The following is a 17,582-nucleotide window of genomic DNA, read 5'->3' as shown; positions in this document are numbered from 1 at the left end:
CTGCCCACAGACAACTGCCGGGTATAATTACAGGAAGTATCTGAAATCACGAAAAAAAATAGTTGACAATGCATACCTAATTTCTTGTACAATAATTTAGTTTGACAATGCATCAATCTTATTGGAAATGTTCCGTAGAAGTGCATGCTGCACTTTTTAATCCGATCTGAACATTATAAATGGAGTTATAGCCAAATATATTATGAATTTTTATGGCAAAAAAAGAAAATGTTATTCGATAATATTCCCTGCGGCCCGCATGAAGTTCCCCGCCCACTGAAGAGCTCACACACACACTTACCGTACGCGCGTGCTTTGTCACAGCGCTTGCGGTGGCGGTGTTTTCAGGAAAAAAATAATTAAAAACTTAAATGTTTGATATATACTAATACATATATGACATTATAATATTTAATAATAATGATTACAACAACAACAACAATAATAATAATAATAATAACATAAAAAAAATTAGTGATATCCCAACAAAAACACTACGCCAAACTCCGTGTAAAAAAACGCTCAGTATAAAAAAAATCCACCTCAAAAAGTTGTGATATCATTTTATAGCTATGTATTTAAACTATATAGGAATAGATATATTATTATAATTTATGTTAAAATTCATTGCTTATAAATTGAACTTAGCTGGTGACTTTAAAATTATAACACTTAATTAGTATCACTCATTTTCAAAGATAACATGTATACTCAATACGAAATGAATTCTCATGAGTTTTAAATAATGTCACCAGCTAAGTTCAATTTATAAGCAATGAATTTTAACATAAATTATAATAATATATCTATTCCTATATAGTTTAAATACATAGCTATAAAATGATATCACAACTTTTTGAGGTGGATTTTTTTTATACTGAGCGTTTTTTTACACGGAGTTTGGCGTAGTGTTTTTGTTGGGATATATATTACACGTATATACTATATTATAATAAAAACCGCAGTTATTCAGAATAGAAAAAAAATCAGTTTCATTCAAAGAAAAATCAAACAAATTTATGTTTTCTAAACCAAAAGTTGAACAAGTACAATCTAATGAATCTGATCATCAGGTAAGTTGATTGTTTTATATTACCTATGTAGGTAACCTACCTATACCTAGGATATAATATATTAATATTATTGTATTACTTTATTACAAATTTATTTTAATAGTTTAATACTTAAAATAATATTGAGTTATATAAGTAATATTGTAATATGGAAAGGTACCTATTTTAATTAATATTATTAACTATTAAGACACTAAGTTATTTCTTTTCATAGGTAATAGTATTTTACAATCATATTTTGTTATTTAGAATGAAAATATAAACAAAAGTAAAAGAGAGTTGAGTATTGATTCATCCTATAGTATGTATACCAAAAAACAATAAAATTCAAAAAAAAAAACAAATGACAATTTTCCTACAAGTACAAGTTTAAGTTCAAGTTGTTAAGTTGTTCATTTTCCAACCCAGAAATACCACATTCAGTAAGTTATTCCCAGTTATTCAGTTAGTTCAATAATAATTATGTAACACTTATAACATTAAACTATTTAACATTTTATGTAAGGTAAATTTTTTTTATATAATTATAATATTATATTTTATGTATAAAATAATTACCAATTGGTTGATATATATTTTAATTTTATGTTTTTATTTAAATAGAAAAATCTGAAGAATGATGAAAGTATAATAATAAATGACAATTTGGATATTGGAAAATTTATTAATATTTCAATTCCTATTGATGACTTCACAAAATGTGCATTGCTTGAAAAACACTGGGTTCCTCCACCAGGATACATATATCCATTCTCTATACACATAAGCCAAGGAAAAGAAATAAAAAGAAATGTGCGACCTGCCTCATCAAATAAATACTCAACGATCCATTCAAGTTAATGAAAATAGAAAACGGTTAGTTCCAATCATTGAAACTATTATATTTTGTGGTCGACAAAATTTAGCATTAAGAGGGCACAGAGATGATGGATTTCTGGACGACGATGTTGGTCCATCAAATGAAGGGAATTTTAAAGAACTTCTTATGTTTAGAATAAGTGCAGGTGACAAAACACTAGAAAGCCATATAAAAACAACTTCATCTTGTTCAACATTTATAAGTAAAACTACTCAAAATGATTTAAATGATTGCATTGGCAAGAAATACAATCTCAAATCATTAATAATGTAAGGATGGCTGGTATGTTTGCTATAATATTTGATGAGACTACCGACATCAGCCATGTTGAACAGATAAGTTTAGTATTGAGATATGTTCTGGATAATAAGGTACATGAAGATTTTATAACATTTGTTGATACTTATAAATCAATTAGACCAGAAGATATACCAAATCCTTATGAAGTAAAGTTAAGTAGTAAAGCACTTAGACATGTTGTGTTGGATATTATATCTAAATTAGGGTTCGATTTAGATAAGTGTATTGGTATCGGGACAGATGGTGCAGCAGTAATGGTGTTAGAGTCTTGTGGTGCAGTATCGGAGACACAAAAAAAAATGTTGTGATGCTGTTAGATGTCCTTGTTTCAATCATGCTTTAAATAATTCATTGGCTCAGGCTTCAACTATACCATCTATAAGAAACACAATCGGTACCTTAAAAGCTATTATTGTTTTTTTCAATACATCTGCCAAAAAACATAAATTACTAACTGATACAATTGGTCATAAACTTATTGGCTTATGTCAGACAAGATGGGTTGAACTTCATGATGGTATAATACAATTTAAAAAAATACTTCCACAGCTGGTTATTGTACTTACTGAAATTACTAAATGGAAGGAATCAAGTATGACTACATCTAAAGCTAAAAGTTTTGTTCTATCAATATGTGATACAGATTTTATTTTTGCATTAACTTGTTTGAGGTATGTGTTAGAACGTACATTGCCATTAAGTAAAATTTTACAGTCATCAACCATTGATTTAAAAAATGCTTCTGAAATAGTTCAGTGCACTATAACTGTACTACAGAGTAACAGAACTAATTGTACTTCTGAGTTTGCTAAATTGTATATAGAAGTACAACAATTGGCATCTGAATTAGATATTGATTTAAAAATACCAAGAATTAATAAAAAACAAACACACAGAGAAAATTATAATTCACAAAGCATTGATGAATATTATCGTATAAGCATGTTTATTCCATTGTTGGATTCAATAATTGAAGATCTTAAAAGATGATTTACATTACCACATGAAAGCATAAGTTTATTTATACCAAAAACTTTTTTGCAACAGAAAATGTATTGTACCTCTGATTATCAAGATAGAGTATTGAATGTATCAAAAATATTTTCTTCGATTGAACCAAATAAACTACATGGCGAAACTATTTTAGGTAAATATAAATTGTACATCTTAGTAACTACTAACTACTTTTACATTGATTCAAATTTTTAAAAAGTGTATTAAGTATAATTTTTATTGTAGATGAATTAGAAATCTGGTGCCAAAAATGGAAATTAATTGTTGAAGAAGGAATTGAAAAATGTCCTGATAATGCTATAGAAGCCTTCTTCTTGTAATGCTCAAATTTTTCCAAACTTAAAATATTTTCTACAAATTTTATCTACAATGCCTGTTGGAGTAGCATCGGCTGAAAGAAGTTTTTCCACTCTTCGAAGAATGAAAACATGGTTGCGGTCTAGGATGGGTGAAACTCGCTTAACCGGTCTCTGTTTATTGCATGTGCATAGGGAAATAAATGTAAAAAATTTAATTCAATCTGTCATCGACCGCTTCGCCAATAAAAAACAGCGAGGTTTAGACTTTGTTTTGTAAAATATACTATAAAATATAAATTTGTGAGATATTATTGTGTATATTATGTTGTAAATAGTTTGGAACTTTTGCCCCCTGCAAAATTAAGCCCTGGATCCGCCACTGGCTGGAATCTACTTATCCAGCAATTCCTACCCTGGCTGTTGCAGAGAGGGCCCCCTTGGTCACGGCCACCCAGTCAGTCGTAGAGTTAAACGCACTCAGTCAGAACCTCATTTGTTATACAGAAAATCTATTTAGCATTAGAATACAGTACATTGTAGTTTTCGTAGTAATAAAGATATCTTTAGTCATTTATTAAGCCTCTTTGCGTATATTCTTTCGAATACGTCCCTTCTCTCTCTACACTAAGAACAACAACGCGCCGGTACACATCAATATCACACCCATATATTATATTATGTATTATAGTGCATTCAGAAGTGGCAGCTTATGATGCGTGACACGAATGTGCGGCAAAAGTGTGACATTAACATATATTTTAATTCTACATGGCACAATTTCCGACTTGTCTGGAAGATTTAGTATTTTACTTAAATAATCCACGGACTCAATAAGTATTATATGTTCCGTGTGTACCCGAGAATCAATATTAATATATTATTTTTTTTCCGTTCAGGTATAGTTACTCAATAAGTATACAACGCACAACACAACGTATGATAATGAGGTTGATCATCAATAATGATGTGATGGAATAGTTATATTTTAAACAAAGTGATCTTATATATTTTAAAAATATTCATCAATACCAATCTAAATTACTTACTAAATTGCTTTGCAAAACAACAATTTGCCAATCCATTGTCATCTTCATAAATATATAATATATTAGGTGCTTTTATGTTATACACAGATTTATGTATATTGCATTATAACATAGTTCTATCTATTTTATCAGATCAAATACATAAAATAATTGATATGAAAACAATTATTGATATTTTTAACATATACTTACAATTGAACCCAACTATTTTTAAACTTGCTGTTAGTTATTTTATAAAATTAAATATAATATAATATAAGTAAACATATTATTTATTTCAAAAAATGTTTATGAAAAATACAATGAAATAAAAAAAGGGGAAGTCAGCAACCACTTGGCTGTACAATAACTGTCGAATGTACCTCAGTAGTCACTAAACAACTGTAATAATATATGTGTAAATTTTGAATAAATTATAAAATATTACATACAAAATTTTGATTCTAAACGTATATGAATATATAAAAATATTTATATTATTAAAGTGATCTATTAAATGATTAGTAACACGGTAAACTGAATGGATATTTGGCGAAACTTTTGTACTTGAAAATGTCATACTTAATATATTAATAGGTATTTATAAAATATAATACATATCAAGTACATAAAGTTAATTATTATTATTAAACATTCAACCAAATAACTAAAATGATTAATATTCGTTTTCATATCTACTATATTTATTTAGATAACGATTTATCCTCAAAGGATTTTCAATATTTATTATTACCTATTTAAAAAGATAAGTCATAAATATTTGAACCTTTCACTAACTAATTAGATTAGAATTATATTTTTATATATATTTCACTTATATTTATGCTATTTATAAGCATTTGATATATTTTTTTTTAGTTTTTTATTTTTATAAATTCTTTGACCAAGTCAAAATACTTGGAAATTGAATACAATATTCTTCATTAGTTAGTCATATAGTTATTTAAAAAGTACAAGAATACTTAAACACAATTTCTTTTTTATTATTGTATGAAGTTCAAATATTGACAAAATCATTTGTAAACTAATTTGTTATTAGAAATTTATAAAAAAAATTTGCAGTAACGTAGTATTTTGTAGTTATAATTATATAATTGTATTCCTACTTCCTAGTAGTTATAGTATGGCTGATGTACATTCGATACATATACTGTACAGCAGACCATTACCCATTTGTCTACCCTTTTGGTTTAATGTTTTTATGAAAAACACTGTCACTTTTTACTTTTGAATTCAAAATTTAAAATCACATATCATTGCGAAAATTATTCATACAAGGCTTTACATATATTCCAACATTTTATTTGGAAGATAAACTTAGCCTTAAGAAATTATTTTTAGCCCTAAATTTTTATACAAAGCAAAAAATTTAAATAATAGTTTAAGTATTATATAAAGATATGCGTATTACATGTAGTTAAGTTACTTTATCATGGCTATATATAAATTATAATTTACAGATATAAAGTTCCTTACCAACGCAATCTAAAATACAATAATTAGATAATTAATATTTAAAATTGACAACTCATTGATTTCATAGTAGGTACGTATATATTACATACAGTCATACAGATTAATATGTAATTAATATTAATATTTATATATTAGAATATATGATAAAACTTGACATATAATATGAGTATTCCAAGTACATAATTTAATGAAGCCATTTTATCATATAATAATATAACATCTATAAAAAAAATGTATATAGATTAACTATAATTATTTATTGATATGAAATATAAACTTTATAAAATATAACTTTAAATACTTTATGATGATCGTGGAACTTATCGTTTACAATATTTTCTGTGTTATATGAGTAGGTACACATATACGATTTATACATGTGAGTGTGAACACCATATTATTTAAATTCATGAATTATTGTACTGTATAATTTGATAGTATCTTGCCACGTGTGCAATATTATATTTGTTTGTGAGCATGGAGTGTACTCAGAACCGTTTTTGGCTATTCAGTCCACATGCACTTATTATAGGTACACCGAGTTTAGGAATTCTTTTAGAATTAAATAAAAACTTAAAGGAAACTATCAAATGAACATTTGTTCATGGCATTACTTTTTTGAAATTGAATTAGTAATAAAAGTTGAAAAAAATCAATATCATTTTACATTTAAATATGTCATACCAGAAACGTATTGTTATATAATAACAATATTATAGACAACACTATAAGATAATAAATAGGTATGGTGCATTGAATCGAATATAGATTACAAATGAACATAAAATATTTTTTAGCATGCAAGTTACTAACATAGGTAAGAAGACCTAAGAAACAATTTGAGTCGAAAAATATAATATTATTTTATTTAACATAATCCAACCAAGTTTGTTGATAGTTTCTCTGTTGTTGTAGAATTCAGCAGTATTGTGTTTGGGTTTATTTTTTGTTAAACATGGAAAGACATATGTGGGTGCCATACACACTTTAGTACCAACAGTATATATTATGTTTGTTTTTATGTACCTAAAATACAAATATTTAGCTCTGTAAAATTTTTATATCGATGTAATACGTTTCATAGACAATATTTTATAAGTACCTAGCGTTATTGTTAGAGACAAAAGGAGCTTTGGATATTTGTCGGAGTGATATGGAATGAAATTTTTGGTTAAATTTATAAAAATAAGAAATTTTCAAAATAATAAATTAATTAATTTTCAGCTAAATTTCCAGCTTAAATAAACTTTTGGAATATATATATTTTTTCACAATATGGCTATATTTATTTAAATAAAAGTTCATATTGGAGTATTTTATTGTTCAGAATAATGTATTTAAATATTATGAATTTATGAAAAATGGTATCTAAAAACGATCGATTGTTCAAAGCTATTTGCTTGGTAAGAATATGATGAGTTTAATCATGAAAATGGATGTAAGTTCATATAGAATAGTTCTAAAAATCAATTACAGTAGAACCTCATTAATCCGGACTTATTAGGGCTCTAGGTTTTCCGAATTAATGAAAATCCGTATTATACAAAATAACCAAAAATCGTAAATAGTTACCAATTGTACATAGATTTTGAATTTTATTTCAAATCTCAAAAAAAAAAACCCCGGAGTTGATACATAATAACCAACACCTTGTAACAGTAAATAATCCTTCGAGAGAGTTAAAAAATAGTTCATTATACTAAAAAAACGAATAAAAAGTATATGGATAACTATGATGCTAATAACAAAATTATATTTTTAAAAAATATAACAAAAAATACTTTATACATCTGTGTTAATACTTATAGTTTAAAATGCGACTTTCGGCAAACTGCCTACGGTATGAATAATAAACTACATAGCACTAAAAGTTGTCGTCGATAATAATTTTAGCGCTGAAAATATCTATCATCGATACGGCAGAGCCGAAAAGTCCCCTTAGAAAGTGCTCTTTCTGCACAGTTTTGAAACTGCTGACATATACAATATACCTATTAAATAATTTTGTTCTATATAATTAAAAAATAATAATAATATATTTTAAAATATTTTTGATATATTATTAAAAAAAAAAACATTTTTAATATTAGTTTAGAATATTGATTTTATTTCATTTTCATTGTTAGAAAAATATCGGTGGGTCACTCTATTTCAATCTTAATCTGACAGAAGTCACCGATTTGTCAAAAGAAAAGTATCTAAATTCAAATTAACTACCAAATACGTCCATATTTAATAAAGTCTGGTTTCATTTAAAAAAAAAAAAATGTTAATTATAAGTATAATATTTTTGTATATACATTTTTCATTGAATTGATTATTAGACTTGCACGTTTATAACACATGTTATAACTATATATTTTATATCTATTAATTAATATAAAGTTTATATTTTAATAAAATGATGAAATAATTATTAGTTGTTACTTTTAGTAAATGTCTTCTTGGGTCGTAAATCCTTATTATTAACATTATTAACTCTGCAATAGCTTAAAATAATTATCATATTTAATACTGTTAAAATTTTATTTGAAATCATTGCATTTTTTAAATAATTACAACAAATGAGTATAACTTTTATTCGCGAAGAATAAACCTGAACTAAGGTACAATGATATCATAAGCACCAAAACAGTGTATATTTACTTTGGAGTATATACATTAAAACAAATATTAAATATTTTATGTATTTATTTCAGACATCTGTATTAAAATCCAAATGGATAATTCGACTTCTCTTTATTGGGACACATCGGTTGCATGTTATTTTTTCCCAATAACGCAGGTTGTCCCAATAATCCGATATAAAAAAAAAACATACAAATTTATTGAAAAACTGATTTTTTATGTTTTTATTCTTACCAATATATAGGTATTAGTTATTACAATAAAACAATGATAGAATTTTTTTAATTATACAAAAAGTAATAACCCAGTATTATTACCTAAATATTTATAAAAGTATACACATATATAATATAAATATATTTTTTTATTATTTTTGATTATTTAAAAAAATCATGAATATTACTATGTTTTTTTACATTTTATTGATTGATGACGAATGTAGTCCGAATAAGTATCCAGAGCACTTTTCGGGAATTCCTCATTTCTTTGTTAAAGAAAAAATAAATTTTAAAATAAAACTAGTTTTAAAACATAGGTATATTATTTAGTTTTAGCCTTTAAAATACATAGCGCAGATCTAAACACTTTGAATGTACCTACTGATGCACTTTTAGTACAACCGTTGAAAGATGATATAATTTTCTTTGCACTTTTCACCTATTAACATTTTTAAACGAAATAGTAAACCCATAAATGTTTATTTGGATTCGGACTACATGTTTAGAGTAACCTGTATGGTTTAGATAAAGAAGATAATGCTTATATTACATCCCTTATGACCTTAACAAGCAGTTCACCACGAAAATGATTTTAGTGTTCGATGCATCGGCACAAAAGATTTCAGACTGCTCGCTAAACGATGGAATATTCTACGATAAAATGTATAAGACTTAGTATCTATCCTGCTACGTCTTTGATTACACCCCGTGGTCTTCACAGCGGACATAAAAATATAAATGTTGCATCAAGTTGTTATTACAAAAAACATCCGACCTACCAACGATTGTTATTTCGCTTTTCGTAGGCGAACCAAAAAAGAATATCAAATGATTTTTAGATGTTTAAACAAAAATCGTCTTCGTTCTTCGTGGTTAGGAATTTGCACATAGTATCGTATTACACGATTTGTACGTTGACAATAATATAGTCACCGGTACCGAAAGCGAATATATGGCTTTATATAAATATTTTTTCTAAGAATAAAATCAAACTAGGTAAGTGGTCAAGTAATTCCAATCATTTGCTATAACAAGTACCACCAGAACACTGACAAATACAAGCATTTACATTTTCTAAAGAGGAATTGTAATATACAATAGTTCTAGCCGTTCTAGGCCTGAACTGGACCCAAAACACAACTCATTACTACCATTTAGAGTGTAATCTATATGGATGAGTTTTGAATAGTTTGTATAATATTATGCATTGTTAATGTGAAAAATGTTTTATGCCATTAAAGAAAAATTTTAAAGTATTAACATTAAAATGTTCTAATACGTTAAATTAAAAGTAATTGTTTACAAAAAATTACACACACAATGGATTTACGTATATGTATTCTAAAACTATATAAGTAATAATCGACAAATGGTAAATTATTTTGTTGACACACAATATGGTTAACATATTTTCTAACAGTGACACATGGGTGATGGGTGCACAACATTGTTAAAAATCTTTTATATTATAAAAAAATGAATACAGGTATATATAATCCTATGAATTTACAACCTCGGTTAAACTACGATCAGACCCCTTAAATTATGTTAAGGGAATAAGAATATAACACCCAAATCTCGAAAATAAAAAAATATAAGAATATTACTGTTTAAAAATTAAATAATACTACATCTCAAAATGTGTTTCTATTCCTTATTGTTAAAATTAATCATTATTAATAATTAAATTATTAATTAATAAAATTATTAAAATGTATGTATTACATCGATAACGACGATATAATGATTAGATTACAGCAGATGAACTATTTCATTGAATACTTTAGGATAAACTCAACCATTTCATATAGTATTTAACATATAATACGTATTATTTAAAATTAAGATAGCTAAAACTGTGTCGCTCATTTCGCTTCCAACCGACTAAAATTAAATCGCGACAGCGCATTCATTGAAATATGCAACAAATATGCAAAATAAAATTTAACAGTGAATTCCAACTTGTATAATTCGTGAAGATTATAAACAAAAATATAGAAAAAGTAAATAGGAAAAAAAATATGCAAAAACATTCATATCTGAGCTCAAGTCATAAGGTAAGTCACTGAAATGGATGTGATAAACTTGAATACAATTACTATTGTATACGATGAATAACGATAGTGATTAAACGAATGATTATCCTTTATATAGAAAGTAATTGCTAAGTTTGACGAACTTAGTACGAATACCTATCAAACGTGAATATGTATAAACAAAATTATATCACTATAAGGTATATATTTTTGGTAGTTTTTAATATATATATATGAACAAAACTTGTGATTTGTGAGATGCATTTAATTAATTTTCCTATACTATTTTACATGTTACCATGAAGTTGTTTTTATTAAAAAATATTTTAAGATACAATAAAAACGTACACTATTACAGGTGAATATACAATAATTCTGTACTAATTACCGTTTCGTAAGCGAATGTATCGAAAAAAAACCATTGAATGTTACCATGGAATGTAAATTTTCTAAATTTTCGACTTAATAATTCAGGTTAATAACCCAGTTAAAACAATATGTAGTTTGTTCGTGCATTACGAGCTCAACAGATGTTTCTAAATGCCGTATAGTTCATTTACGTATCATGATTTAAACTAAATAAATAAAATACAGTGTATTCTGTACATATATTATCTACCTTTAGGTCTATTGAATTAAATGCTGCATTTTCGCGTTCGTTAACATTTGTATTGTAAAATTTTGTGACCTATAGTATGTACAATAATATAATACAGATAAAAGTAATAATAACGTCAATGATTATACGCGTAAACAATATTGTCAATTATTCATTTAAAATTTATATATTGAATTAAATAAAAAAGTACAAAAATAAAAGTTACATTATGTAATTAATTTACACAATAAAAATAAAATTACATGAATACTTAATTTTTTTTTTTTATAATTATAGCACATATGTAGGTACCTTCAGATATATCTATTATAAATATGATTTTAATATTACAAAAATTAAAATATATTAAAAAATATGCATTATAGGTTTAATAAGTAATAATAGTGTTGTATAGGCATATATATATATATATATATATATACATATATATATAGGTATATGAGTATACACGTACGTAGGTGCGCATGTGCGTATACGCGTGTACATATGTGTGTGTATGGTCGTGTGCGTATCTACGTACTGTGTATGCGTGTAGTTATAAGTTTTCCTATATTATCCAAAAGACTAGTGTATAAAATATTGGAATGTGTTGACTAGGGCAAAATGAGTGTGAGAACACTTAGATTCCCACGATGGTCTACGTGACCAAAAAGGGCTAGATCAGCACTTCCGTAAGGCCCCGGACGGACCGTTGCGACGAGCCGGTCGGTGGTCGGCCAGTCAGTCGAGTTTGGTCAAGAGTGTGAACAACAGTCGTGTTGTTCAGCAGAGCATCTTTCTTTTTAATAAGCCTTAGCAGAACCTCTTATAGTTTTAATCAGAGCCTCTCAGAATATCGTATAATTAGTAGTGTGCAAATATACAATTAATTAGTGTTAAATTCAATAAATTAGTAATAGGTATTATAAATCCCATAATTCTCGTGTTACTTATTTGATACCAATAACATACGTTCGAGCGTCGTACGTCGGTGGTCTACACTTCATTGGTGGCAGCGGTGGGATTTCCAGAAAAGAAAAATTGTCGAAATTTATATTGCGACAGTACAATTTTGGAGATCACTAAAGAACCTTCGTAGTCTATCGCCGTCCAAGTCCAATCAGTTTTGGTGTCAAAAAGCGAGGATACGGGTAGATAATATTTTGTGTACACGTACGTCTATCGAGTGCCGATACATCGCCGATCGAACTCGTTACGAACATCGTCCTGTAACGCCCGTTGTCAAGGTCGGGACAAGTTAGGATATACAGTGTCACGTCGAAGCCGCCACGTAGACAACCCGTTTACATTATTGTTACGCATAGCAAATTAACAAAGAATTAACGCCAGTGCGACTGGGAGGAGTCCGGTCGCGAAAATCCGCCGTTTTAGTGTTTCGTCATCGCCGCCGTTGTCGTCATCGTCACCATCGCCGCCATCGCCGCCGTCACTGCCGTCCTAATACACTTTGTTGCCGTCAGGGTGCAGTTTTCGTAGTCGTTGCCGTCGTAGTCGCCGCCGTCGCAGCGCCGCCGTAGCAGCCGCCTCCGTCACCGCTGCACAAGTGGGGCAAGGTCAACGCAATCGTACAAATAGGTCAGTGGGACGCGGCGTTTACTAGTTGGGTTCGAAATACCCTTATTTAACCTAGTTAGGTCCCGGTGTTTTTTAGGTACCACACTAGTTGGGTCCGGGATTTTTTTGGGTGTTAACTAGTTGGGTCCTAGCAAAAAAACATTCTCCTTCTTATTTTTACAGACTTAGGACTGTCAGTGATCTATAAATTAGAACACAGGTTTGATTAAAAATATTTTTTTTACAATAATACAAAAAATGTTAAAATGTTAATATTAGTAGATATAAAGTATAAAACGTTAAAAAATTTTATAATATTCATATTAAATTAATTAATTCTAATAAATTAGAACATATGTATGATTAAAAATACTGTTTCTATAATGATGCAAAAAAAATAAAATGTTAAAAAATATTATAATATTCATATAGTTGGTAAAAATTTAAACGAAAGGGCTTTTACGAATTCAAAACGATTTATTTTACTCAATATTTTTTCTATAATTTTTTCTTCAATAAAATTTTCTTTTAATAATATAATTTTCCTTTTGTTCTGCCCACTTCTAATTTTTATGTAATTATCGATTAGTACAGTTTTCAAGACTTCGATAAATTGATATAAGTTAGGCTTTGCTGAATAGAATTTTGAATTGAAATCAGCGTGGAAAGACTCACAGGCATTTGTCGTTCTCATTGTTGATGATTTGAAGTCTGCCCAAATATTAGGGGGGGAAAATTGCTTCTGAGTCAATATAGTTCTTTAATATATAATCTGTAAATTCTTGTATTCGTTGATCATTTGGTTGAATAGAAATTAGATCTTCTATAAAACAATCCGCAACTTCCTCAGGCTTTAAGAATGGTAATCCAAAAAAATATTTCAAGTATTTACCTTGTTCAGAATCTTGTTTATATTCATTACTAAGTCCTAAAGTTTGTATTTTTCTCCACCAGCTTTGTGCAATGTGAAACCGACAGCCTTTAATATTAATTTCTGGCCATGTGGAAAGAGGAACTAAATGAATTGCGTTCTCGAAATCTGCATATATGAATTCTGGTTTAAAAATTAAATTAATCTTAATACATTCGTCGCCTAATAACTGAAAAATTTGTGCATATCTTTGAGTATTTTTATCTTTGAGTAAGCAAAAAATTAAAGGAATGTAAAAGTTGTTATGCATTGTGTGGATTGTAAACATTTGAGTAAACATCTTCGGGACACTTTTGAATGTTCCATCTACATAAATAATGTTTTTCGAGCATAACAATTTTAAGTTTTCTACTGTGGAGAAAATTATAATATTACTAACTTTATCATTAACTAATAAAAATTACTCATCTCGATTCGTTGTTAGTTTTAAATCATTTAGAACATTATGAACATCGTCAATATTTTTCGGAATTTTTGGTTGTATAGCTTTTCTAGCATTATAAATATTTTTTCGAATTAGATTACAATCATTATGCGTTAAATTGAGATCATCATTTTTTTAATTCACGATTTTTGACAATATCGTATATCAATAATTGTAAGTTACAGTTTTTTCAATCGGACCCAATTAGTATGTTATTGTTTTTATAGACGGACCCAATTAGTTGTTTACCTTTATCATAAATGTTATCTTGGACCCAACTCGGATATGTCCGTGGGACGAGCTGACAATCACCGTCCCGCTCTTATCAACGAACATCTTATCAAGGGATAAACAACAACAATCGGTTATCGACATCGTGAGCATGCGGCGTTATTTATTATACATCGTTTCGTAAGCTTTATTCATATTTAAATCTATGGCTATTGCATGTATTATAATTCGGGGTAATAATATTTCGTTTCGACACATACATCCAACTTATTTAAACATAATTATCTAATAGTCGGGACTTTTTGCTAGTGCATGTCGAACTCAGGGTCAAATAATAAAATTAATTTAGATTTAATAGATTTTGATAGCTCTAGTAGTAGTGAACAATCTAGCGGGGAACTTTATGAACCGGGTAATGTCCTACGTAGGGCAAGGGAGACAATAGCACAAACAGATGAACTTTTAGGGTCCACTAGGTATTTCTTAAGGTATCAAGCAGAAAATCCAGAACCTCAACAGAATCCAGAGCAGCAACAAAACGCAGAGAATCCAGAGCAGCAGCAAAACGCAGAGCATCCAGATCAGCAACAAAACGCAGAGCATCCAGAGCAGCAACAAAACGCAGAGCATCCAGAGCAGCAACAAAACGCAGAGCATCTAGAGCAGCAAATAAAACCTACAGAACATCGAGAATACCATAACCACACGGAAAATCCAGAACATCAACAGCATACAAAACCTGCAGAGCATCGAAGAAACAAGAAGCGCGCCGAACGTCCAAAACCTACACCAAGACTAGGAAATTCAAAACATCGCGTCAACACAGAAGAATCACAAATAAGGAAAATGTCTGTCGACACGGACGCTAAGACCAAACTTAAAAGTGCCGGAGAAAGTGTCGAAGCAGCAATGCGAATAGTGCCGAATTGTGATGGGACAAATTCTGACCAAACATATCATTTCTTGAGGGCATGTGATTTGGCAGTCAGGATGGTCGATCCGGAGCATGTGGAAATGTTAGTACAAGGACTAATAATTAAGTTAACGGGAAGAGCATTGCGGACGGTACGATATAAGAATATCGCAACATACAAAAAGTTCCGAGAAAGTATAGCGGAAATATCGGAGGCAAAAAAACGGCTGCCTCAACTGCAGATGAAGTTACTCACCTGGAGGAAAGCTCCGGACGAAGGAGTGCAAGAATACTACAATAAAATGGAGCAACTACTACATGACTTAATCGGAGCAACAATGGAAGAGGGAGGCTATACAAACGAAGCGGACGTAGACCGATTGTTACACGGCAAGGTACTCAACGCTTTTGTAAGTGGCTTACCAGACTCATATCGAATATTATTAAAAGCGCGAGGTCCCAAGAAATTAAGCGATGCGTAAGTATTTGTTTTAGAGGAAGAAATGGAGCAGAATCTGGCCAAGGAAACGCAACTATTTAACCTGCAGATCAATGGGAAGAATCAGCAATACCAGCCATCGAAACCGAATTCCAGAACAACTAAGCAAGGGGAATACAATAAAACCAATAGCGCCGGCAAGGGCTGTTTCGAGTGTGGCAGAACCAATCATCTCGCTAAAGATTGCAGAGCGCCGCAGTGGGACCGAGAAAAGTATAAATCCAGACAGCAGAGTAAACAACAGGATTCGAAACAGGACGGGAAAACAGTATTGATATGCTAATACTGTAGGAAAAAAGGACACGAGTTGGAAGAATGTCGAAAAAGGAAATATGTTAACAGCAAAAGGGAACAGGCAACGAAAGAAGCCGCGACAGAAAATCAAAATGCGGGAAATGAGGAGGAAGCGAACACAAACAGCGCACGTTCGGTTCAGCAGATCCAGAGCGCTGTTATAAGCCTGCAACGACCTTCTACGTCTTCTCAACAGCATTAAAAAACAATACGACCCAGCTCAAGATCAAACAGTGTGTAAATAAGGAGGTCAAGGTACTAGTGGACACCGGAAGTGATGTGAATATGATAAAGCTCTCAGAATTGCAAAAGGATGTACTAGTAGATGAATCCACCGTTTACGAACTAACGGGAATCAACTCACGACCCGTGTTCACCATAGGGACCGTCGTTCTAACAATCCAACTTGAATCAAAGAACATAACAGCTACATTTCAAGTCATGCATGACGATTTTCCAATACATGAAGCAGGAATCTTGGGTGCCCCATTCCTCTGGGAAAATGGAGTAAGCATCAATTTCAAAACCTCCACATTATCAATAGAGGTCTCAGGTCGTCCAGAGTCTCCAGAACCTCCGAAAGTTCCTCAAACAATTATTATACAACCACGTTCTGAAACTCTAATACCCGTTGTAACGGATAAAGAAGATGGAACAACTTTGCTGATCCATGCTCAGACCATTGGGGAGAAGGGGATCTTACTGGGAAATATTGCCAATAATATAAATGAAGGACAAATATTGGTCACGGTAATCAACACATCAGAGGGTTACATTGAGATTTGCCCGCCCCAACTGGGAGACATGCAATATGAAGTCTGGCAGGAATCAAGTGTACAACTCAGCAGACAACCAAGAAACCAGGAAGGAACAGAAAATCGAACAACAAAGCTTGTGGAAGCTTTATAGATGGATCACCTAAACCTCGAAGAACGAGCCAGCCTTTTACGAATTTGTAAAAAATACCAGAAGTTGTTTCATTTCGAAGAAGAACAGCTATCTCTCACTACCGCAATTCAACATGATATCAAGGTCCCGGAAGGAGTAGCTTCGGTGAACATCAGACCTTACAGACTTCCCTACGCTCACCGTCAGGTGATAGTCGAGCAAATGGGGAAACTAGAAGAAAACAACATTAATCCGACCATCAGAATCACCTTGGAACGCG

At 30.0% G+C, this 17,582-nt stretch overlaps 1 protein-coding gene and 1 pseudogene across 2 annotated transcripts in view; one reads left to right on the top strand and one right to left on the bottom strand.

The window, feature by feature from the left end:
- Positions 1 to 4,861, bottom strand: part of LOC114130376 (uncharacterized) — a 34,554-nt gene extending 29,693 nt beyond the window's left edge. Inside the window, exons 1-2 of one of the 2 annotated variants that reach the window (XM_050205545.1) lie at positions 4,784 to 4,861; positions 4,592 to 4,633 (exon numbers count right to left, since the gene is read on the bottom strand). The gene's annotated coding sequence lies outside the window, so the exon portion shown is untranslated. The remainder of the gene's footprint in view (positions 1 to 4,591; positions 4,634 to 4,783) is intronic. The other variant, XM_050205544.1, reaches the window with a different exon arrangement.
- LOC126551634 (uncharacterized) lies at positions 3,175 to 3,922 on the top strand (annotated as a pseudogene).
- Positions 4,862 to 17,582: the final 12,721 nt, after the last annotated feature.

This window comes from Aphis gossypii, chromosome X (assembly GCF_020184175.1).
Source record: "Aphis gossypii isolate Hap1 chromosome X, ASM2018417v2, whole genome shotgun sequence".
In the NCBI taxonomy this organism is placed as follows: domain Eukaryota; kingdom Metazoa; phylum Arthropoda; class Insecta; order Hemiptera; family Aphididae; genus Aphis; species Aphis gossypii.
This window is presented reverse-complemented; position numbering and strand designations above follow the sequence as displayed.